Raw genomic sequence first — 24,899 nt, 5'->3', positions numbered from 1 at the left:
AGCTAATACAGGAGTAAACAGAAAGGCCTCACAGAGACGGGAACACTATGGCGCGTGGGTTATTGTGTGTGTACACGTGCCTGACTTGAGAGGGAGGCCCCCCAATAAAACGTGGCATTTCAATTTCTCATTTTCCCTTCACGTTGTGCGCTGGCCTGCACCTCTTCTACATATATATAGAGGAGGAAGACGAGAACAGCGGCCAGCTTGCAGGATGCGCATACTAAGCAATCAATGTGTCACCTCTTCTTGACAATCCCTCTGCTTTTTTTTTTTTCATACGGGGGCCTCTCTCATTTTTTCTTGTCAGCAGAAGGTAATTTGCTGTATTGTGATTCAGGCCGAAAGCTTTGTGACGAGGGGACTTTTGATAGCTCTGCCCCCCCCCCCAACGGCGTACATCCATCTATCCACACACACACACACACATAACCAGACATGCACACATGCATACACACATAGATGGTCTGCTTTGCCAGCGAGGCGGAATAGACACACACCCCTCCCTCCTTTATTCCCTCCCTCCCTTCTTCCATCCCTCTGTCGCAGTCCGTGCCCCATCTCCATCCGAGGCTAGCTGTTAAAAGTGATAAGCATGGAGAGTGGCGTGGGGTCCCCTGATTAATAAAAGATGGGGGCCGCTCCCAGTTCCCATCTCCCAGAGGGGTGGCCTTTTTCGGAGCACCCTGTCACCCCCCACCCAAACGGAGACGCCACACACAATGCAATCCTGCCCTGGCACAATAGACAGGAAATGTGGAGAAAGAAACAAATATAGTATTTAAAGCAGCCAGTGTCCTGCTCGGTCTCTTGCTAGAACAGTGCATGCATTATAATGAACAGTATAGCGCTCTTATTTATCTATGGCATGCATGTGTATTTATCTGACATATGGAGACGGGTGCGAAGTGGCATGTTATTTCCTGTTGCATTAGATGACTACAAAACAGTTATGTTTGAAATTTATATTAAGCAGTAGTGTCCAAGTTTGTATTAAACAAAATACACTGCAAACTGTATATCTTAGCAAGTGAGCATTTTTTAATCTAGACAAAACCTATCCATAATTTCTCAAAATAAGGTTACAACAAACCAAATGTATGATTATTAAGCTAATTTCTAGCTTATGTTACTAAAATTGCAAGTGAAATTTTCTTGTTCTATTGGCGAGGAATTTTGCTTGTGTTTTTGCTTTTGCTTCAAACTTTACAAAAAATTTATTTTAAATAAGCTTAATAATTTTATAGTTGATGTGTCGTAATTTAAATAAATGTAACTATATCCAAAAAAAAAATCCTTACTATTTTTTTGCATTGTATTCTCTAACCCTAATAAAATTTTTATCGAAGAGGCTTTGATTTCATTGTTTGCTTACTAGATTCTTGTCATCTATTATTTTTTTTTCTTTCAATTGTTCCCTTGGTGTGTTTTAAATTTAAATAAATGAGTAGTATCCGAATTTGTAGAATAAATCTATCAAAAATAATAAACAAAAATAAATTACATTTTAGAAAGTAAAAATATCTTGAATCTAGCCAAACCTATATCTAAAATTTCTTAAAATAAGTTTACAACAAATTAAATTAAGCTTTTTTTAGTCACTAAAACTGTAAGCGGAAATTTCTTGTTTCATTGGCAAGAAATTTAGCTTTTTTTCAAGAAATAAATGTCTAAATTTAGTAAAATTATCTGCGAATAGAACAAGAATTTTGTTGCTTATGATTACTTGTAAAATTTAATTCGAAATAAGCTTAATAATCTTATATTTGGTTTGTTTGGATTTTTTTCTTACATAGATATTTTTAAAATATCCTTATAAAATATATATTTTTTGCATTATATTCCATAAACCTGATCAATTTCTTCTAGAGATGCTTCTATTTCATTGTTTGTTTACTAGAATCTTGTCATAGTTTAAATTGTTTCTTTCAAAATTTAGCTACAAATGAGATTTTAGCTGATACATAACGAATTCAATTAAGTTTTGTTTTTCTTTTTTTATTTTATGAGAATTTTTTAATTTTTCAAATTTAGCGTTGATTATAGTCTTCGATTATATAATTCCTTTCTAAATCTTTAGTTTTGTAACGAATAGTATAATATTTCGTTTTTTAATACAATATATTCTTTATATTCAGTCTACTTGTTATCATATTATTTTCTAGGACCAGAGCTCGTAAAAGAAGTAAGAGTTATAGATGAATACGTGTATACACGCTGCATCGTATTTATGATGATGTTACTGTATTATGAAGAGCATCCTTAAATGTGGCCTCACGTAATATATGTTGCATGTAAAAAAACAACGAGACAGTCATTTTGCTTTTGCTTTTACATTGGTTTGGGTGTTTGTCTACTTGTTATTGTTGTATCATATTTCTAGTTTTTGTAGCCTATAGTTTGTAATACCTATAATAACTGATTAACCTTAGATCCTTTAAAGGGGTTGTTTAAAGCCTTTCTTTCCTGTTTAAATACTTGACCCCCCTGCCAAAAGCGAATGCTCTGTTGTACACACACACACACACATATGAATTATCTTTAGGGTAATAAGTGTAAAGCATGTAGTTTGAAATAGAATGGCATACTATGTAAACTCACACACGCACACACACACTCACACACACATAAACAGTATCTTTGGTGGACTCTTGTGTCGAGGGCTGATTGCTGTTCTCCACATGGACACTGAAGCATTTATCTTTAAATAACCTCCGTCCCCTTCCCGGGGCCAGACAATAGTGGGACGCTTCTAATTTTCGGCAGCATAATGGCAGTCATATTGAGATGAAACAGGTCAAAGGTGAACTCTGGGGCTTGTGATTGGCTGGGGGCAGGGGGGCTTTGCGTCGGAGCCCGTGTCTTGGAGATAAAATTGAGGTGCTGGTTTAATTCGATTCTTCCAATAGCAGTCTTCTCAGGCTCTCATCTCAGGCGGAGAATATTTCACTTACCTATGAATATGAAATAGCAATATGGAAAGATCATGGAATTTAATTCAGCTTTATGTTACAGTAGCGACTGATGTAAAATAACTGTTTAACATAACACTGTGGGATAAATATCTCTCTAAATTTTGCAAATGTTTTGTATTTACATTCTCTTTGTCCCTTTTGACCCTTTACCTTGCCTCCGCCTCCACCTCCGCCTCCTGCCGCTGCTGCTGCTGCTGAGTCTGAATGTAGCAGATTGATGGAGCTGTTGGATGAATATTAATGTGATATGCACATGCTCCTGAACTTGCCTTTGACCTTGAGCTTTTATCATTTTTTGTCTCACTAAATATTAAATGCCTTAATGACAACCCAAGGGTAAATCTAATCCAAAATGTTCTGAGACTCACAACAATATTATTTTTTTTAAATAAATGTGATATTTGATTTGTTGTTAAATGACAGATCATGAGTAAATCACTTCAGGGTAAGAGGAATAGCACACTTCAGAACCTGCTGTCATAAGAAAATCATCCACTTCAGGGTAACAGTAACCTGGACCTTCATGGTGTGGATCACATATGATCATCCAATAGGGATGACAGGTGATAGTCATGTGATGCCCACATTTTCATGAAGGTGTAACCTCTCACAATGTTGTTTTCTGTATTATGTTGTTGTTGTTGTCTTTTTTTTAACTGGCCTGCTACAGTATGTTAAGTATAGGTTCAGGAAGTTATTTGTATATGAGAGGATTGGATAAGACAAGATCAAATTAGGATAGGATAGGACAGAACAGGATAGGATAGGATTAAATGGGGTATGATAGCATAAGATTAGATATTACAGCATAGGATAGGATAGGGTGGGATAGGATAGGATAGGATAGGATAGGATAGGATAGGATAGGATAGGAGACGATAGGATAGGATAGGATAGGATAGGATAGGATAGGATAGGATAGGATAGGAGACGGACGATAGGATAGGATAGGATAGGATAGGATAGGATAGGATAGGATTGAATGGGGTATGATAGCATGAGATTAGATATTACAGCATTAGGATAGGATAGGATAGGATAGGGTAAAATGGGGTATGATAGCATAATATTAGATATTACAGCATTAGGATAGGATAGGATAGGTTAGGATAGGATAGGATAGGATAGGAGACGATAGGGTAGGATAGGATAGGATAGGATAGGATAGGGTAAAATGGGGTATGATAGCATAATATTAGATACTACAGCATTAGGATAGGATAGGATAGGATAGGATAGGATAGGATAGGATAGGATAGGAGACGATAGGATAGGAGACGATAGGATAGGAGACGATACGGTAGGATAGGATAGGATAGGAGACGATAGGATAGGATTGAATGGGGTATGATAGCATAAGATTAGATATTACAGCATTAGGATAGGATAGGATAGGGTAAAATGGGGTATGATAGCATAATATTAGATATTACAGCATTAGGATAGGATAGGATAGGATAGGATAGGATAGGGTAAAATGGGGTATGATAGCATAATATTAGATATTACAGCATTAGGATAGGATAGGATAGGTTAGGATAGGATAGGATAGGAGACGATAGGGTAGGATAGGATAGGATAGGATAGGATAGGATAGGATAGGGTAAAATGGGGTATGATAGCATAATATTAGATACTACAGCATTAGGATAGGATAGGATAGGATAGGATAGGAGACGATAGGATAGGAGACGATATGATAGGATAGGATAGGATAGGATAGGATAGGATAGGATAGGATAGGGTAAAATGGGGTATGATAGCATAATATTAGATATTACAGCATTAGGATAGGATAGGATAGGATAGGATAGGATAGGATAGGAGACGATAGGATAGGATAGGATAGGATAGGATAGGATAGGATTGGATAGGGTAAAATGGGGTATGATAGCATAATATTAGATATTACAGCATTAGGATAGGATAGGATGGGATAGGATAGGATAGGATAGGATAGGATAGGATAGGAGACGATAGGATAGGATAGGATAGGATAGGATAGGATAGGATAGGGTAAAATGGGGTATGATAGCATAATATTAGATATTACAGCATTAGGATAGGATAGGAGACGATAGGATAGGATAGGATAGGATAGGATAGGATAGGATAGGATAGGATTGAATGGGGTATGATAGCATAAGATTAGATATTACAGGATCGGGATAGGATAGGATAAGATAAGATAGGATAGGATAGGGTTATATGGAATAGGATAGATCTGAAATAGGATGGGATATTATACAATAAGATAAGGATAGAACTGGTATAGGATATGTTAAACATAAGAATAAGGTCAAGATATTCTAGGATAGGAGGGATAAGAGAGATTAGGATAGAATACAGATAGGGTAGAGTTTGGATAGATTAGGTTAGGATAGGGTAAAGTAGGGAAAGATGGGATAAGAATTGAGTTGGGATAAGGATAGAATTAGGTTAGCACAGGGGTATGATAGGAATAGTGATGGAAATTGAACAGTACAGTTATCAGTACAAGTAAAATAGGCATAGGAATATTTTAAAGTGAGACTATAATTAGGATGATTTTCCAGTGTGAATAGTGCAAAGGTCATGGGTCATGACCCCATGGGGATGCCCAACAGGCCATTTCCTTTCATTTTTTCATTTCATTGTGAACAGAAAACACAAATGTGATAAAAAATAGAACATTTTCAAAATGTTTAGTTTTTATTAGATTTAGGAGATATTTGTTTAAAGATTTAGTTGATTGCAGACTAGCAGGACGGTGTGCAACAAACAAGACTCAATTTCCCAGCATGCTCCTTCAGCATTAGTGGAGTCAGGGCTGCAGTGTGTCTCTAACAGCTACCCTCTAAGGTCATTGCTCACCGTCAGGCAAGGGTCCGGTGCGTCCCCCTGAGCCCGATGACAAACAAGGCTGCAGCTCTGAGGTGTGTATCAGGGGTGTTTTTCTCACAAAGCACTTCTATAAAAGTCTAACAGCCCTGCGTTTGCCCTTTTCCTCCCCGTTCGAGCGAGCCGCTCAGCCAACAGGCCCCTGAAGATCTCTTAAAATGTGCTGATCCACAAAAGCCTGCACCTCTAGTCATTCTCCTCCCTCCCCGTTCCCTTCATCCATTCCTCCACTGGTGCTTTGCTTCTGCTGAATCACGCCAGCCTGCGACTGGCACCGAGCGTGAGAGCTTGTGTGTACGTGTGTACAGAGGAAATAGCATGGGGGCGGGGCTTGTTTAGGGCCTGGAGGTAATTACGGCGCATTAGAGCAGGACTAAATAAATCGGTAGTGCTGCTAATTGTGTGGCAATGAAAACAACAACTCCAAGCATATGGCCCGAGGCATGGGGTGGGTGTAAAGGGGGGAGCGAACTGCTGGCTCGGGGCCCTGGCACAGGGCCAGAAGCAAGCATGGTGACAATCATGCAAATGTTGCATCATCGCGACATATGCAACCTGACAGAGTGGCAAGTGCAGATACAGGCATACAGCATCCGACTGTCTCCCCTCATGGTAATGAGCAGGAATTAGTCATAGTAGACGATGCTGTGATTATTTTTCATGCAAGACAAAAATGAATAAAGTAATTTAATTAGGGAAGATGTTCAAAGCTATAAACACAGACACAGTAAACCTTTTGTATCACCTGACAACAACCTATACCCATATTCCAACAGCTGTTGTAAACAATATAAAGACGTAAGGTTGCGTTATAACATCTATTTTAGAACATCTGATTCCTTATGTGATCATAGACATAGCACCGTTATTACCCTGCTCTCATAATTTTACATATATGCAAAAGGGTCATACAGTAATTCATAGAAACACATAAGCACAGCATAATTAATGTTTTTAAGTCTGTGATTGCAGCATCGTAATTTTAAAGCATTTTAAACCAATAAAAATCAAAACACACAAAACAATATGCATAACTGTATCGAATTGTATCACAGCATTTCCATACTGTAAGTGTTTAATGTGAAGAATCTGAATAACAAAACAGAGCCTGTATGAATGAATAACTGTGTTATGACAGTGTCATAGCATTGATATAAGTATCAAAAGGCTTAATAGCGAAAAACCCTAAATAATGAAATTAAAACCCACACTGACAAAATTTATTTACATACAGTAAACAACTCTGTCATAACAGTATGATGGTAAACAATCGAAAGAACTCATTCGAAATATTAGCGAGTGTTATAACATGTCCAATGATTATGATCTTGTCAAGCAAAGCTATGTCTCTTCGAGTATACAGCTGTATAATCATAGCAGCATGTCACAGATAGTGTTAAAACACGCAGCGTTAGAACAACAACCTGTCACTTGACTTAACCAGCTTGTCAATGTGACGTCGGAGTCTTTATGACAGCTGACATAGGGATATGAGAGGTGGGGTTATGGAGACGGGGAGGGGTTATGGAGGTGTTATGTCGCACTATGCAGCTGTGTCACTCACATTATCAAAGTGTCTGACAGTAACATCGCCCTCTCTCTCTTTCACAGGACTGGATCTGAGAGAGGATCTCTTCAGCAGCGTGGACTTGTGGCCTGCCGGTACGTCGACTGACATGCAGACATAACAGCTAACCGAGCTGGCATCAGTCGCACATTTTCCATCTATTGATATCATTTATTAGAGAATTTCAGCATAGCTACATGTAATGTCGTAGAAGGTCCATGGAGCATGTTTGTTCCTGATCTTACTTATGCTTCAGTGGCTATAAATCAGGCTATAAATTGTTCGCTCATCAGACTCTTATCTAATAAGACAAAAATAAATGAAAGAATTAATAAATACAGTTCCAAAAAACTGTATTTAAAATGCACTGAAACTGGAGACTCCTTCCATAAACTTCTCCTTACTGAAAGCTACTCTGTTCACCAATACCTTACTTGACTGTAACACCAGGTTAAACTTTACAGTACTGTGCAAAAGTCATGAGCCACCCCTCATTTCTACATATTTTGCCGATGACGAAGAGTCAGACATTTTTGTATTTTAAATGTAGTCTTAAGAAACAGTGCTCCAGGCCTCCATAATTTTCAGTCCAGTCCCTGTACCTGAGGGATGTTTTTTGTTTGTTAGGCCACACAGTGAATCATTAAAGCAGTAAAACGTTAAAAAAAAACTTAAGACATGAACCAGTGAGAAACAGGTGCATAACAAATGATCAGGCCGCTGATTAGTATATTAGTATGAACGGACGAGAGGGGAAATGAGGTCGCTGTTAAGGTCGTAAAGTAATGAACTGTTTTTTAAATTGTATCTTTGGGCACTCTGCAGCCTGTCGCAATAAAAAGGTTTGTTCCCATTTCTATTCAATTTAATCTGAATTATTTAATTTAATTTACTATAAAAAAAAATGGGGGGGGGGGGGCTCAAGAATTTTGCGCAGCACTGTATATTACACCGGAGGATCACAAAATATGTTCCTGCATTGCTGCACCACCAGGGCCTCATAACACTCATAACGTAACGTAACCACTGATGTTTTTTCAATTTACTAATCAAGTTTTCTAAATAAATAAATAAAAAACGCCTTTATTAGACAGCCCTTACAAATGAATTTGTTGTATAGAAATCTTTGGGAAAGGTGAGGTATACATTGTAGTACAGGTTCATTCGGGTTTATAATACAGCATGTGTAGTGATCGCAGTGTGGAATTATTATTTATGAATCACACAAACAACACCTTCTCTTCACTTCCTGTTCTTGTTTACTCCTCATAAATTTTTTCTCTACTACACATTCGTGACACAATCTCCGCCCGCGAACACCCGCTGCCTTCCGAAGCACGCACGCGTTCATGTCTCGAGGGAGCCCCGTCGTGCCGTCTCCTTCCTTTTTGTTCGTACTAATTGCCTTAATTTATTGACTAGTTAAGAGTTAAGGTTTATGAAACAATTAATTAATTTCCCCGTAGTCATTATTCAGCCCTTAGACGTTAAATCTGCCGTGGATCTTTTTAACAGCGACGTTAATGATGTGTCGAGTCAACTACGCGGAACGCAAATCATGGATAAACTCTCTTTTGTGTCAATTATGTTGTTTCTTTTTTTCTAAATACTTATCCATGATAGGTCAGTAATGTACTGTAGTATTATTAAATTTGGCTAAGAATTTGTTTATTTAATGCTCAACGATTTTGTGCTGCAATTGCTTACCTACGAAGCTTAGTACATTTCTGTTCAAATATATCTCAGTCTAACGTGTTTGCTGGGTATCAGTAGATCAGCTGCTTTGCGACAATGACAGTTGTTAAAAGCACTATACAAATTAAATTAAATTGAAAAAATTTAATAGATTTGTATATAATAATGCACAGTTTAATGTGTGTGTGTGTGTGCGTGTGTGTGTGTGTGTAGTCTGATAGGCCACACGGCGCTCCATCAGTCTCCAGAATTCATTGGTTGGTCAATCAGATGTTACGTCCAAGTCTTGTATCCATTCTGTATCTTATGTCCAGACATGAACTCTTCGCAAAGCACGCGATCAAGCAGGACTACTCCAAGAGCTGGATCGATACCGGCCTCCCATGGGCTGTCTGGCGTGACTCCCCCCCCCCCCCACATGTACACACACTTGTCTCACCAAAGTGATGGCAAGAGTGGCAGGCCAGGCCTGAGCTCCCTGATCAAGAGATCTATTGTTCAATCTTTTAAACTCCTGTTTTAGGTAACCATCATATCCAAATCCTTCCTTCCTTCTTTCCTTCCTTCCTTGGGAATTCGTCCCATATATCCAAACACAGCTAGAGGGCTCCATCAGAATAAAATCCCCCAAAGGTCTTGTTGTGTCCATTGGTTTCATATCGATATCCACCTTTTTGATCCATTGTGATCGTACAAAATCCTACGTCGACGTATTCTTGACACAATAGCCCTAATTTTTTTTTTTCGCATGTCCAAATTCCATTACGGATTCCCTTTCCTTTCAGGGCCTTCTCATCCGCAAGCCGCCGTTGCCTGACATTTTTTTCCGGAACGAGGCTGTGTCTCAACCAACCGTAGGCATTTTCCTGGAGAGAATAGATTATAATTATAATTACAAAGCAATCAGAATTAATCGCGCCGCGCCATCTCGTCTCAGCGGCGCATGTTAGTCATCTGCACCTCCCCCATGCACATACATTCGCATACACAGGTTACGTACATACACGCACATGCACATTAACTTACCAGGCCAGACCTGTGTTCATCTCCATTAGCCCGGACATTAGCTCTGTCGCCCACTCTCTCTCTCTCTCTCTCTCTCTCTCCATCAATTACCTCCCATACTTACAGCGAAACTCATTAGCCGCCCCTCCCTCTGCTCGCTTAACGAGAAAGCGATTAGAATGTGTTTTGGCGAGAATGCGGTTTTTGCCGCCACTCCCGTTCCTCGCGTCCACTTGCTCACCTTCAGCTCTCTCTTTCCATCTGGCTCTCCCCTTCTCTCCCCACTACCTCTTTCTCTATCTGTGGCTACAGCCTCTCTCTCTATATATCTCTCTCTCTTTTCCTCTCTCTCTTCTCTCTTGCTCTCTCTGACTCTTTCCCTTTCTTCATCCTCTCTGCAGCCTCTCTCTCTCTCTCTCTCTCTCTCTCTCTTTCGCTCCTCCCTCTCTTGGAGCTGCAGGCTGCTGGGGGTTTTAGACAGATCACTCTCACAATGGTTGATCAATACAGCTATTGATCTGCTGGCAAAATGTTTATAAAATCATCCCGGGCAGCTGCAGAGCGGTGGCGGTGAGGGAAAAAGGGGAGAGCGAGCAGAGCGAGGGGAGGGCCGATGCCATTCAGCCAGGGTTGAGGAGGCATCGCGTCCCTGATTGGCTGCCCGTGTGCCCGCCTTGCCAGGCTGTGAGTATTGTTCCGGCATGGCTTCCAGCTCCTGAGTCACTCTGACGAACTTCCCTGCCCGGCAAAGCGGCATCGGTGCGTCAGGGCGGCGATGGTTTAACCTTTTCGTCATTGTTTTTTTTGGCTGCCAGCCAAGCTGTGACAACATGCACCCTCCTTCTTATCTACCCCCCGTCTTCCCACGAGCCTACAATCTTCATTTGCATAAATTAGCAAGCGGCAGGCAGTGCCAGGTTCTTAACGAGCCACTGTCATGTCGCTTCTTTCTGCTCGCTGTCGCTTGCTGCACACAACGCAACACACACCGCTGTTGCATGGCATTGCCGCTGCCCTCCGTGGACCTCTGGAGCTATGCACTACAATACCCAACAGGCCTGTTTACATTTCCCCTGGCTCTCCATTTGGTCCCTGGGAGCCTGCACTTACTTCCCTATTAGCAAATGGTACTTCTCTATAGGGAATTGAAAGGTTTCTATATGTGTGCCAGGAAATTTTCTCTCTTTTTTCACACTACTTCCTCTTAGTTTCTTACACATTTGGGCCCTGCAGAGTGACCTCCAGGCCTTCATACTCCACCAGATGTATTTTCTAAATCTCAGCTCTGAGTGAGACTAGCTCACTAGAGGTAGAGTAGTTCTAAATAATAGACTTGGAAGATGAAAACATAGGAATACAAACACGTAGAAAGGTTGGCATAGCCTCTTAAAAGTTACTGCAAGGAATGATTCTTACATTAGGACCAGGAAATAGAAAGCTCAAATATTTTCTCAAAGTGCACAGCGGGTGGCTCGGATCATAAAACATAACGCCAGTCCAAATACAAAGCAGCACACCTTAACCAATCAGGTGCTGTACTTTATCCATGGCTCAAAAACACACATTGTTCATAAACAATCAGGTCCAGAAGACAAACAAGTCCACTCAAATCTGCACCATGATAGATCTACCATGGCTACCGGTCGTTATGTCTCAGATGTTTAACCGGGAGCCAGAGATAGGACAAATCACCTGTTCATGCCTCTTCTTCCACTTTTGATCCATTCCATATCAGTACTTATCAGCCTCTAGTGGAGATGAGGTAGTGTAAGCAGCTTTAAGCCAAAAGTAAGACCCTGTCCCCTCATACGATGTCCCTGCTAAAAAATATACAGATGGTTCCAGCTGCTAAAATTTAGGACTTAGAAGTCAAACTGGTGAGGTCACAAATTCAATAAGCAGGTCAGATTTTCAAACTGTTTTATTCCCCCCAAAAAATGTTCCTTTCAAATAAATTAATAGAAGAAAACAGTAGTGGAAATTTTAAAGCTGTCTCCTTTCTACCAACACTCATTTTCTGCAGGAGACAATCCACCAACGTGAGCGGCTCATCCTGGGGTTTGGGTAGCTGGTCACAACAAGCTGCGGTTCTCATCACCGAAATCGAGTTCACAAGTTCAGGCTGTCTCGTTTCCAGCGTCACTTTATCTGAACAATTCACTGAATTTCATTTACATTTACTCATTTCGCAGAGGCTTCTATCCGAAGCGTAGGAGGTCGCGCTCAAGGACGGTCAAACATCTAATCAGTACGCCAGAGATGCAACTGCTGACTCAACACTCAGAGTCAGATTTCTCAGAGTAACCCAACAGAAAACGGAGTTCTAGGGAAGTCAGTATGTAGACAATGATGTGCAATTAATATCAGGAAAGGTACAGTAGATGGTGCAATCAGAGGAACCATTCTGCTAAACTTGCAGAGGCTTCGTTTCTGCTCGCCATGATCTGTGAATCAGCCGATGTTTATATGAATGATTCTCACCAGCCTGTCATTTCCTTTATTCTTTTTCGTCCTATCCGCTCATTCTCCATCATTCCCCTTCTCCCTCCCTCCTGGAACAGGGCTCACATACGAGGCCATTTTATTTATTCTGTCAGAGCACTAGACAGACTCCACTCACACGGAAATCAATTTCAGCTCAGCCGGTGGAACCAAACGAGAAATGCGTAGCGCGCATGTCAGCAGCCGCCGCCACAACCTAACTTGCTTGTTGCGCCATGCTCCTCTCCCCCTCCCCGCTCGGAAGACATTTTGTTCTCACCCTCCTGCCATTATTGCCAATCACCGAGCACCGGTGATAAGGTCTGAACGCTTCGGGCAAACGCACGGTGGCCGAGAGCTAGTCTTGGAAATACAAAATGGAGACAGAGGTGCATGCAAAGAGGGTAGTGGAGGTGTTAAATATGTGTATTTTGGAGCATGTCAGTGCACTGTATCCACACACACACACACACACACACACACACAGTTCTGTCCCTGACCCAAAACAATAACAATAACACCAATAAAATGGGTTCACATACTGTTTTAGCACAACCTATTCATCTTGTTTCGTGAACATTCCACATCAATGAAAATAACCGTCCATGGATAAAACCTATGATGTAACTATTATTAAATAAACACTATGATTTACTATGATTTAAATAAATGCATTCATTAGCGTTCTCTTCTTTTTAGTTATAGAGAAATAATCAACTTTTAACAGGGAAACTTTGCGCCCTCACCCCATGTTGTTGTTGATTATTTTCCTATAACAGCCTGACACCAAGTGTTTTAGTTGTTCATCTTATTCCAGACGTTTTATACTGCACATTATAGAGCACATCATATGTACACAACATCACAGACACTAAATGGCTAGACAAGTGAATATAACCACTGACTGTCAATCAAAATTATTTATTACTGCACAAACACCCGCCTACTCACCCTTTGTTTAATCCATGCTGGCTACTACTGTATATTCCTCCCGTACTGTATGTATCTCGTCCGTGCTGCACAGCACATATAATATGCACAACATTTAAGAAGCACGAGAAGCGAGCACACGGCTCCTACACATTTACTCCCGAGATGCCGAGGGTCCTGAACCGCTCTTATCCGTGCCGAGTCTGTGCCAGGCTCTCCGGTTAACACAGCTCTTGCTCCGGCCTTATTCCTCGCTTCACTTTTATCGATTTAAGTCGAGAAGTAGACGGAAGAAGAAAAAGAAAGAGGGGGGAAAAAAAAGAAAGAGGCTTTTCAGGAAGAAGTTAAATGGTCAAGTAGCAGGTGGAGGGTGTCTTTCAGCACTTATTGACGAGGTGGAAAAATGTCACTATTATGGAGGGCCTTTCAGCAGATAGCGAACTGATTGGATGAGTGCCCCGGGGTCAGGCCGGAGTGCATTCCTGCTGCTGCCAAACAAGCCTGTATAAAAGGCCAGAGGAATCAGCTGAACCTGCGGAGGCACCTCTTCACCGGTCGTTCGGTTTATTAGACACTCACAGGCGCTCGGATGCATCGGCAACTCGCTCCTGGCCTCACGCTTTATATATATATATATATATATATAGCGCTCTCAAATTCCCTTTATTTGCTCTCTGTTCTTTTTTTTGTTGTTGTTGTTGTTAGAATCGTTCTGATCTTCGCTTAGCTACCGTACGATCAGATCGTTTGTACGACTGAAATGTCTCCGTCCTGCATTTCGATCAGTAAAAAAGAGGGGGTATAACCGAATGATTAAGAATTAGTCAGGTGTTCCGTGTTCATCACACAAGGCAAAGGAGGGTTCAACTGTATGTCAGTCAGCATTTTTGGAGTCTGACGTCAAAACCTTTCATTACGCCGGGCCATCATCTGGCCGCCCGCTCTACCCAGCCTGATAAAGGTCAGCATACCAGAGCGCAGACAGTGGGTGACTCAATCCGAGGTGAAATGGTTTCTTTTATAAATTGATTCCAGTTCGGCGAACACAAAGGGCCGTGTTGTCCTCTAATTCTGCTAATTAACAGTTTGGGAAAAGGCGGGGGGGGGGGTGCTCTTTGAAGAAGGCTTCATACAGTAAAACAGGACAGTGACTCGGCTGACATCTGGAGCGAGAAGGATGCATCTGGTTTTGTGATTCTTCTGTGAGCAAGAAATTACAATTTACTAGTCGCAAAAAAAAAAAAAATACAAAATTAAAGCAGCTACAGATAGGATAAATAGCCGAAAGCAAACAAAAAATATCTATTATGTTGCATGTAATCAGTGTTTCTGGGCTTTAGGTTAGACTTGAGATTGGATGATAAAATATGATCTCAAAGCCAGATGTAAAATCCCCCATGGATGTTATTATGGTTAATATTTTTATGGCTTCATTATGAAACCATAATCCATATCTGATTATGCAAGAGTTTGGCCCGTAAAATAGTTTTTTTTTTTTTTTGCAAACTTGTCCACATCAGTGCATCTTAAAAAAAATAAATAGGGAAATGATCCATCCTTAAAGGGGAACGATTATGCAAAAGTCACTTTTTAGTAATTTTAAGATTTAGAGATGGATATCCACTGTGCATCCACAAAAAAAATGCTGCTATTTCTCCTTATTCCATGTTTGTACTGCGTTTAAACAAGCCGATTAGATTTCTCTCTAGTGTGACCTCATATAAGAAGACACCCTTGCCTCAGCTTGTTGCTCAGCTCCGCTGTTCGCTGGAGGGTGTGGCTCAGTAGTAGCTCATTTACATAAATACTGAAAAAGGAGGCGATGAAACGCTGGAAGCTTCGAGACCTCTGTTAAGTTGTTAAAGAAATAGTAAAACATTTACTGAGACCTTTAATGTGATACACATTTGTCATTATTGTACACATCATCAAAACACACAAGGTTTATTTGTATCCTTTGTTATAAATTTTTATTGAAGTATGATTTGTCCTAAAACTTTTTTTTTTGCTTCAACTATAGAAACGACTGCTAGTCTATGACTTACCTTTAAATGAATGGTCAGCTAGTAAACATTTCACCTTCAGGAAAAAAAAAACTCATGTTCTAGTGTCCACAAAGACGACCGATACTCTTTCATGTGTCATTTAAACACTTACTTGCAACCGTCCTCCCACCATTTATACACTCTACTGTAATAACCCTACATGTCTCTATTCCAGTACACATTCCAGATGAGCTGAATATTTTTCTTCAGCATGTCTCCCTTTTTCTCTTTTTCTTTTGGCAAAAAAAAAAAAAAAAGTCATCTCGCAATGCCACATGGTTTCCAAAATATTGGCTGTAGATGAAGATACTGGCTCTCTCCCACACCCACACACACATTCACACACAAGCCGCACTAGCACGCTCTGCCTTTCATGCTGAATGCATAATATATGTAATGAAATAATGTTTCTTGTGTGTTGAATCTCAATGCGGCTCCCTCCGAACCTCCTGATTTCAATTGCAGTGATGACGGGGGGTAAATGATTATATGTGGTGGGGGGTGAGGGGGGGGGGCTTAGCATATTGCCCTGGGCTAAGCTGCACAGCACAGTCCAGAGATGTATGCACGACACACTCACGCATACACATGCAGCACTTCCAGACCCCGACCCGCTCATTAGGAATTCCGCCCGCTAATTTGATGACTTTTCTTTCACTTCTCGCATCCCGTGGCCAGCCGGAGCTCGTGGTGCCAGCCTTGAACCCTTCCGACTGAAATTTCTAATTGGCCCGGCTCGACCTCCGGCCATTAAAGATTCAGAAGGAACCGAGCTTGTAAAACGCGGAATTTGTGGCGCTTAGCTGTGGTAATGGTTCTCACCCGGCTTTAAAGATGGGGTTGAAGTGGCCTACCACCGATTTACACTGTGAAGTTTGCCTTTTTATAGATAATAATCTCCCCCAGATTATTTGGGGTATTAGAATAGTGCACTGGTGTGGTAGTACTGTGAGCTCACAGGTTGTCATTATTTCTATTGCTGGAAGAGTCGCACTCGGACCAAGTACTGTCCTGGATTCGGTTCTTTTACCAAGAAATTGTGAACAGGGTCATGTGGGCGGAGCTGTAATAAACAGCAGGGCAGAAATAGTTAGTTTACTGCTTTTATGAAATGAAAGATTCTAACTGAGTGATCCTGTTTCCTGACACTTAAATAATTATAACATCATGTGCATTTTTCAAATATACACAATAATGGTTGCTGATATTAAGTACGATTTAAAATTCCTTATTTTATTTAATTTGATTTTCTGACATACACCTAAAAATACTTTTGGTGTAAGTTAGCAACACAAATGCCTATTCCTATTTACTATATACAGTATATATATATATATATATATATATATATATATATATATCTGTACTGTATAATACTATATATATAATGTACTATATAATACTATATATATACTGTACTATATATATATATATATATATATATATATATAATGTATACATATAAATCAACTATATATATATATATACTAATAGTGTATATACACAGTCCCAATTCCCTGCATACGCTCACAATATAAGGCTTCCTATTTCCTATATAAACTCAATACCTTAGACTTCCTACTCACTGCATGCGTTCGATACGATAGCCCTCCTATTCACTATACGTACGCGCTCACTACATATGGCTTCCTATTCACTGTGTAAGCTTATTATTTAAGGCTTCCTATTCACTATATAAAGCCTTAAACAGTAAGCTTACACAATGTACATATAGTGAATCATCCAACATCCAACCTTACCCAACAGCAACAACAACATTCACTACATAAACTCACCACATAAGGCTTCATGTTCACTACATTTGTTCACTATACATGGCTTCCTATTCACTCTATATACGCTCACTATTTAAGGCCTTCTATTTACTATAATTGGTCCCTATTTTACTTACGCTTACGACATAAGACTTTTCAGTCACTATATACGCACATCACATGCGACTTCCTTTTCTATGATATACAATCACTATATAAAACTTCATATTGACTATAATCGGTCCCTACTCACTGTATATGCTCACTACATAAGACTTCACTATATACACTCACTATAAGCGTCCTATTGTCTGTACAGTACATGCTCACTACACAAGGCTTCTCGACCACTATACAGTATATGCTCACTAGATAATATTGTGCTTGTGATTGGATTTATTAATTTATTTATTTATTTATTTAATTTTTTTTACTTATTTATTTGCAGTGCTTTTCATTGGACGGTTAATTTAGATTTAGTAAGCATAATGTTAATAAAATGACAATAAGTACTAATTGAGCATTCTGATATGTGTGTGTGTGTGTGTGTGTGTGTGCGTGCGCGTGTGCATGGTGGCAGTGTGGGAATGTAGCGTTAGCAGTATGGAGCAGACAGTGCGGCATGCAGCAGGACCCAGAGAACTTGCTGATTTATTGATGCAAGATGTCAGCGCCAGATTTTCTGACCCTGCTGAGAAGTTCGCTTTTTTTTCCCCCTCCGTTTTTTTTTTTTTCCTTTGAAACTGTGCCTTCTAACTCTGACCTTGAAATTCTCTCTCGTATTTGTCTCATCAAATTGCACTTCGGTTTTTCGGTGAGGTCAACGCTTTGAACAGACCATCTGCAACTGCAATTTTTGTTTTCCAGCCGTACCATTGTGAGCGCTGAACACTGCGGACATATTATTAACAGCAAGTTTTATTCTTGCTCAACTTCGTGAATAATTCTTTGTGCTCCGCTGGTTTGGCATGTTAGACCCCTGGAATTATCGATTAAGCCATCCTCAGAGGGTATGAAAGAAACTTGACGAATGTGAAAGGTTCTTTTTGTACACATACAGTAGGGGGAAAAACATACCGCTGGGTGTGTTTTTTTTTTCCCATCTCTGCCCTGTTAAGCTCTGTAAGTAATCTTAAAAATCCCCTCGCTCTGTTATTTTTTTATTTTTTTTTTTTTCTGTGTGTGCTAAAGTTCTGTCCATACTCATTAGACCTATTTGAACTGTAGACAGAGTGAGGAATGTGTGAAGCATCTTAGGAAACATGGGCTGCTATTTTCCCACAAGCATGAAAAAAAAAAAAGCCGAGGCTAGAAACTGTGGAATCCTTGTGACGCAGTACAGTCGGAGAGAAAGCGAGGGATCGGCAGAGGGAAGGAGAGACAGACTCTGTCTCCCAGGGCTGGAATAGGAATTAAAGAGGGAAAGGACAGCGACGCAGTGACATCAGAACACAGAAGGGGTTTGAGAGAGGGAAGAGTTCGAGCGCTCTTCAGGGATAAATCTGAAAAACTTTTCTTAGTTCTTTTATGATCGCTCTCCAAGTTGCCATTAAAAAAAAAAAAAGGCAGACATGCTTCCTAATAGGGTTTTTTCTTTTTCATCATTTTGACGTCAAGAGGAGAAGCTCAGCGATTCGTAAACATTGATAAAAGTGTTGCTCTTTAATAAGTTTCACAGACTGAACGCATTAGGTCTGAGTTGACTCCAGTGCTTGGACGTAATCACGTAACCGATGATATGGGTTGTACTGTAATTTCCACCTTCGTAACTAAATAAGAAATGCTCTATGCTTCACAGGACTCCAGGGGTCCCCATTTCGACACTTACCCCCTGCAGTGCATTGTGGGTATTCATCACTGGAGCATTTCCACGAGGAAAAAAAAAAAAACCTTGCAATCTAGTGAAAAGGATACTGTGTGTATTTGAATAAAGTCAGACTGTTGAATCTTTCGCCAGATCGTCGTGTTGCGAGTGTACTCAGCTTTCAATACTTTGTGCAACACAACTCCCAAATGCTTTTTGCTCAGATTTAAGATTGTACCTAGTCTGAAAGGTAGAATGAAACAAGAGAGACAAAGAGAGAAATAAAGGATTTGCATTTCTGCAGCGTGTTCCCAAATGACTCCCGCAAAACTCATTTTCTCCTGTGTTAAAATCTCTAAAAAAAAAAACGGTCGATGCAAAAACAGATCAAGCTTTACTCACTTTGCCTCGTTCCCCCCCCCCCCTCTTTCTTTTCCCCTACTCCTCATTTCTCTGTCTTCTCTCTTTTTCTGTTCTAATTATGGCTGCCAGTGTTCTTCGCTGTTATATTCATCATATCTTTCGGTATTTATAGCGTCTGTTTTCATCATAGTAATAACGCTGCTCTGGAATTCCCATGCCTGAGAAGGGGAAAAAAGAGTGCAAGGGGAGGAATGCCAAAAAAAATAAATAAATAAATAAAACGAGTTAAAGTTTGGCTGTGGATGAGTCAAACTCACGGGTAGAGGCCACAGCGTGCAGGTGACCCACGATTCCAGAGGAACCAACAGATCTGGGGAAGTTGTCTTCTCGTTTCGCTCCTCCCTTTCGCTTTCCTTTCTTGTTTTTTATTTCTTTTCTTCTTTCCATCTTTCCTCCTCGACCTTGTGTCTACTCCCTGAATCTGTAGAGTATGTGTGATTTTTGCGAGCGACACTTTCACCTTAACTAAAATCCTACTTAAAAATCTAAATCTAAATTCAGGCACATGGAGACTAACCATGACTCGATCAACATAAAATCATTTCTCTCGTGTTGTTCAGTAGACGCCCTTATCTCCCCCGAGAAGCTTACAGAAGAGTTTTGATCAAGAACACGTCCTGGTGTCAGCTCACTGGGTCGAAAGGATCGTCACGAGAACGTGAAAAAAGATTTGTTTTAAATTGTGATTAGTTGAAGAGTATAAAAATAAGTCAAGCCGGCCAACATGAACCCATAAAAGTCATGAGGACAAAATAAAACAAATTGTTTAGTTATGACAAAAAAAATGGCACCGTATGAACAGAGGACGGGTCAGTTGTAAAAAAAAATAAATAAATAAATAAATAAAAAAATGACAGCTCACCTACTGGCAGGTTTATCATTGATGTGTTATTATTATTATTATTATTATTATTATTATTTCTTTATTTTTTTAATTTTATATTTTCCATGGCATAGAAACTAAGTCAAAATAGCTTCCACTTCTGCGTTTTTTTTTTTTTCCTTCATTCGTGCAAAAATATGGATAATTGACTCACTGAGTTTCGCGAATGAAAACGACAAATCGTAAACTTCAGGAAAGAACAAAAAAACAACCTACTTTTTTACTGTTTTGTCCCAATGCTGGAAAGTTGCATAAGCACCACATTGAGAGGCTTTCCTTCAACATCCTTGAACATTTTATTACTTTTCTCATTCTGAACTTGTGTTTTATTGTCATCTATTTTAAACATTTCTGAACAAATTTCGACCAACTGCGCCTATACTGTACTACATTATGAGAGAGTTCTTTTGTCAGTGTGTTTTCAATCCCAGTAAATAAAACCCCCTGGAGTTTAGCTTTAATGATGGTATATAAGAACTCCCTCGGTATATAAGGTAATGCCAGCGTTAGGGTGTTTATTTACAAACGCATGTGGGGCCTAGCGGGCGCACCGGGGGAATAGGAAGGAAAACAATCATGCCCTCAGTCCCAGCCCTTTGGAGCCATACTGCTAAAAATACCCCAGGGTGGCGCGCCGGTCCCACCGCCCGTGGCATGGGAACCTCGCTCCCTCTCCCCTGTTCGACCCTCGCTGGGAAGATCATGGCCAGGTCGCGGGGAGTGAGAAGACGATTCCAGGGTAGGAGAACGAAGAGCCGGTCTTTATACATGCTCTTTGGCTTTCTTTACATAAGCGTCATCTTGGTTGCACCTCGGGTGAAAGTCCACGCTGGCTTTTTTTAAAAACGGCATGCAGATTTACTCCTCGAACTGGAAAGAATCCATTTCTCCGAGCTCGCACAAAACATTTTGTTTAGTTTGAAACCCTGAAAAAATTGATTTCGACTCTTCAAAGGTTTCCCCCGGTCTGCCTGAGATAGGTTGAGCTCACGTTTGAGGAATCTGAAGTAATAGTTTTAAACTGACAGACTAAACATCGCTCTTCTCGGCTGTTCGGTCTTTCACTTCTGGATAATAAATCACACACACACGCGCACACACACACACACTCGAGTAATGTAACCACAAATGATTTTTATTCTGGACCAAGTCGTAAACATCCGAAACTCATCAGCGGGTCTCCTTTGTGTTTTAAGAAGCTCTCAGACCTCAACATGTGTGAAGAAAAGACAAACATCATACGACATCATCTAAATCATCAACATCATTTCACATTACTGCAGCTCGCGGAGAGAAAAACTGTTTATCCCCACAGCGTGCAACACACAGCCCAGTCTTTCCTCAGCGCCGTTCTTTTTACATAGAAGATTTTCTTTCTTTATTTTAGAAAGTCTTTTTTTTTCTTCATTTTTTCTTTCTCTTTCATTCTCATCATTTTCTTTCTTAGTCTGTTTTTTTTTGTCTTTTTGTGATTCTTTTCACACAATAAATTTTTGAATTGTGCTATAATTTATTATTTTTCTTTCTAATTTCTTTTTTCCTTCTTTCTTTCTATTTTTTTATTATTTAGTTCTTATTTTTGCAATCCCCTTATTTTTGTTTATTTTTTATGCTTTTCTTTCTTAGTGTGTCTGTAATTTTTTTCTCACACATTTCTTAAAATTTATCTTTCTTCCTTACTTTCTTTTTTTTTTATTCCCTTCTTTTTCTACCATTTATATATTTTTCTTTTTTAGTTTGTTTTTGTTTTAGGGGGATGGGGGGGTTGTGATTCTTTTCTCACATTTCCTTATTTTTTAATTATTTATCTTTCTTTTTTTTTACTTAATTATTTTTAATCCTACTTTTCTCACATTTCCTTATTTTTTTATTATTTATCTTTCTTTCTTTTTTACTTAATTATTTTTAATCTCTCTTTTTCTTTTCTTTTTAGTTTTCTTTCTTTGTTTCTTTCTCTCATATCCTCTTATTTCTTAGTTCATATTTTTCTGTTATTCTTAAGATTTTTTCCCCCTTTTCTCTCATCTTAATCTTTATCTTTAGTTCTTTTTTCATTTATTCATTCCTTCACTGGATTTTCCCTTTTTTTTTCTTTTTTCTTTATAGCTTTCGTAGGGCCCAGGGCCATTTGCCTTTTTTATTCTTCTTATTATCCTCATTTTAAAAATATTATTAACTTTAATTATTAACATTTCTTTATTATTAATTAATTTAATTTAATAAAGTAAACGGCGAATATGTTTCCAGGTGCCGTTTGAGTTATTCGTTCCGCTCTGCTCGCTCTGTCAGCTGTACTTTATGAAACCAAGTGGACATTTTTCTCTTTCACCCACTTCACTGTTTAATGTCTTAATGTGATTTTCAGTGCTTCCTTTTAGTCCTCCATTTTCCTTTTTTTCCTCTCCACTCCCTTACCTTTCTCGTTTTCATTTCTCCCCTGCGTTTTTTTTTTTCGTTTCCTTTCTCCTTCTCCTACAAGGCACACTTGTTATTCCTTTGTACAAGGTCCTATAATTAAGTTTGACATAAGCGTAGGGATTAAATATGTGGTTTGGGAGGGGGGAAACAGGGCTCTGTTTCAATCTCAAGGCCAGCTGCAAAATGGAACCAGATTGCGACACTTGGAAAGGGAAAGATTGGGAAAGGTGCCGAGAACAGGGCTGTGTGTTCAAACGGCTCTGGGATCTGAATCCCTCTGCAGCCAAAAAGACTGCTACTGATCCCTGCCGACCCTCACAGCCAACCGACTACTGCCCCGGAGCCAAAACACCGCACCTAACCTTGACCAAAAGGGCGCGAACAAATGCTACAACCCTGGCTTCAACTGAAAGGCTAGCGCAAGAACCTCTTTGACCTTCGCAGGCTTTCGAAGCTTCAGCGACTCGAAGTCAGGACGTGAAAAAACACTGACGCCAAAAAACATACTTTCCACAGTTTAATGACTTTAGCCATTCCTGCCAAAAGATCATGAGCTCTTTCATCAAGAAAAGAAAAAAAAACACAACAACAACTAATTCCAACCGAGATATTAGCCCCTATTAGCCAAATCGATGCATATGCTCTCGGAGAGCGCCGCACACCCAGCTGGAAAAACATTTCCTTTCTGACCCTGAAAAACCCTGTTTCCTTTACTGAGAAATTATCACACAGCCTGGAGACCTCGGCTGTGGCCTGTTTCTCGCCAGAAGACTCTTTGCTAGTCTAAAGACCTCTGCAATCGCTGCCAATATCCCTTTTCCTCCCACATGTCCTGTCTCTTCAACTTAAAGACTGCAGCCTCTGCCAAAAAACATTCGAGCTTTTCATTCCAGTGACCTCTCGCTTCTCCTGTCAGAGGGCCACAGCCTTCCAGACCAACCAAACTCGGCCTTACTGAGCGGCTCGCTCCCGCACAAAGACACGCGCGGTTACTGAATGCAACACAACACGGCCGAGCACAACACAACGCGGAAAAAATGTAACACACCACAGGACAGCACAGTGGAGTAGAACATGATGCAATACAACACAGCGAGGCACAACACGACTTGTTCTATTAGTGTATCCAGTAACATAGCGCAGGACAACACACCACAACACAGTACGGTATACAGTAACACAGCGCAGCACAACACACCACAACACAGTACGGTATACAGTAACACAGCACACCACAACACACCACAACACAGTACAGTATACAGTAACACAGCGCAGCACAACACACCACAATACAGTACGGTATACAGTAACGCAGCACAACACAACACAGTACAGTATACAGTAACACAGCGCAGCACAACACACCACAACACAGTACAGTATACAGTAACACAGCACAACACAGTACAGTATACAGTAACACAGCGCAGCACAACACACCACAACACAGTACAGTATACAGTAACACAACACACCACAACACAGTACAGTATACAGTAACACAGCACAACACAGTACAGTATACAGTAACACAGCGCAGCACAACACACCACAACACAGTACAGTATACAGTAACACAACACACCACAACACAGTACGGTATACAGTAACACAGCGCAGCACAACACACCACAACACAGTACGGTATACAGTAACACAGCACACCACAACACACCACAACACAGTACAGTATACAGTAACACAGCGCAGCACAACACACCACAATACAGTACGGTATACAGTAACGCAGCACAACACAACACAGTACAGTATACAGTAACACAGCGCAGCACAACACACCACAACACAGTACGGTATACAGTAACACAGCACAACACAGTACAGTATACAGTAACACAGCGCAGCACAACACACCACAACACAGTACAGTATACAGTAACACAACACACCACAACACAGTACAGTATACAGTAACACAGCACAACACAGTACAGTATACAGTAACACAGCGCAGCACAACACACCACAACACAGTACAGTATACAGTAACACAA

Source organism: Clarias gariepinus, chromosome 15 (genome assembly GCF_024256425.1).
Source record: "Clarias gariepinus isolate MV-2021 ecotype Netherlands chromosome 15, CGAR_prim_01v2, whole genome shotgun sequence".
Taxonomy (NCBI): domain Eukaryota; kingdom Metazoa; phylum Chordata; class Actinopteri; order Siluriformes; family Clariidae; genus Clarias; species Clarias gariepinus.
Note: the sequence above shows the minus strand (reverse complement) of the source record.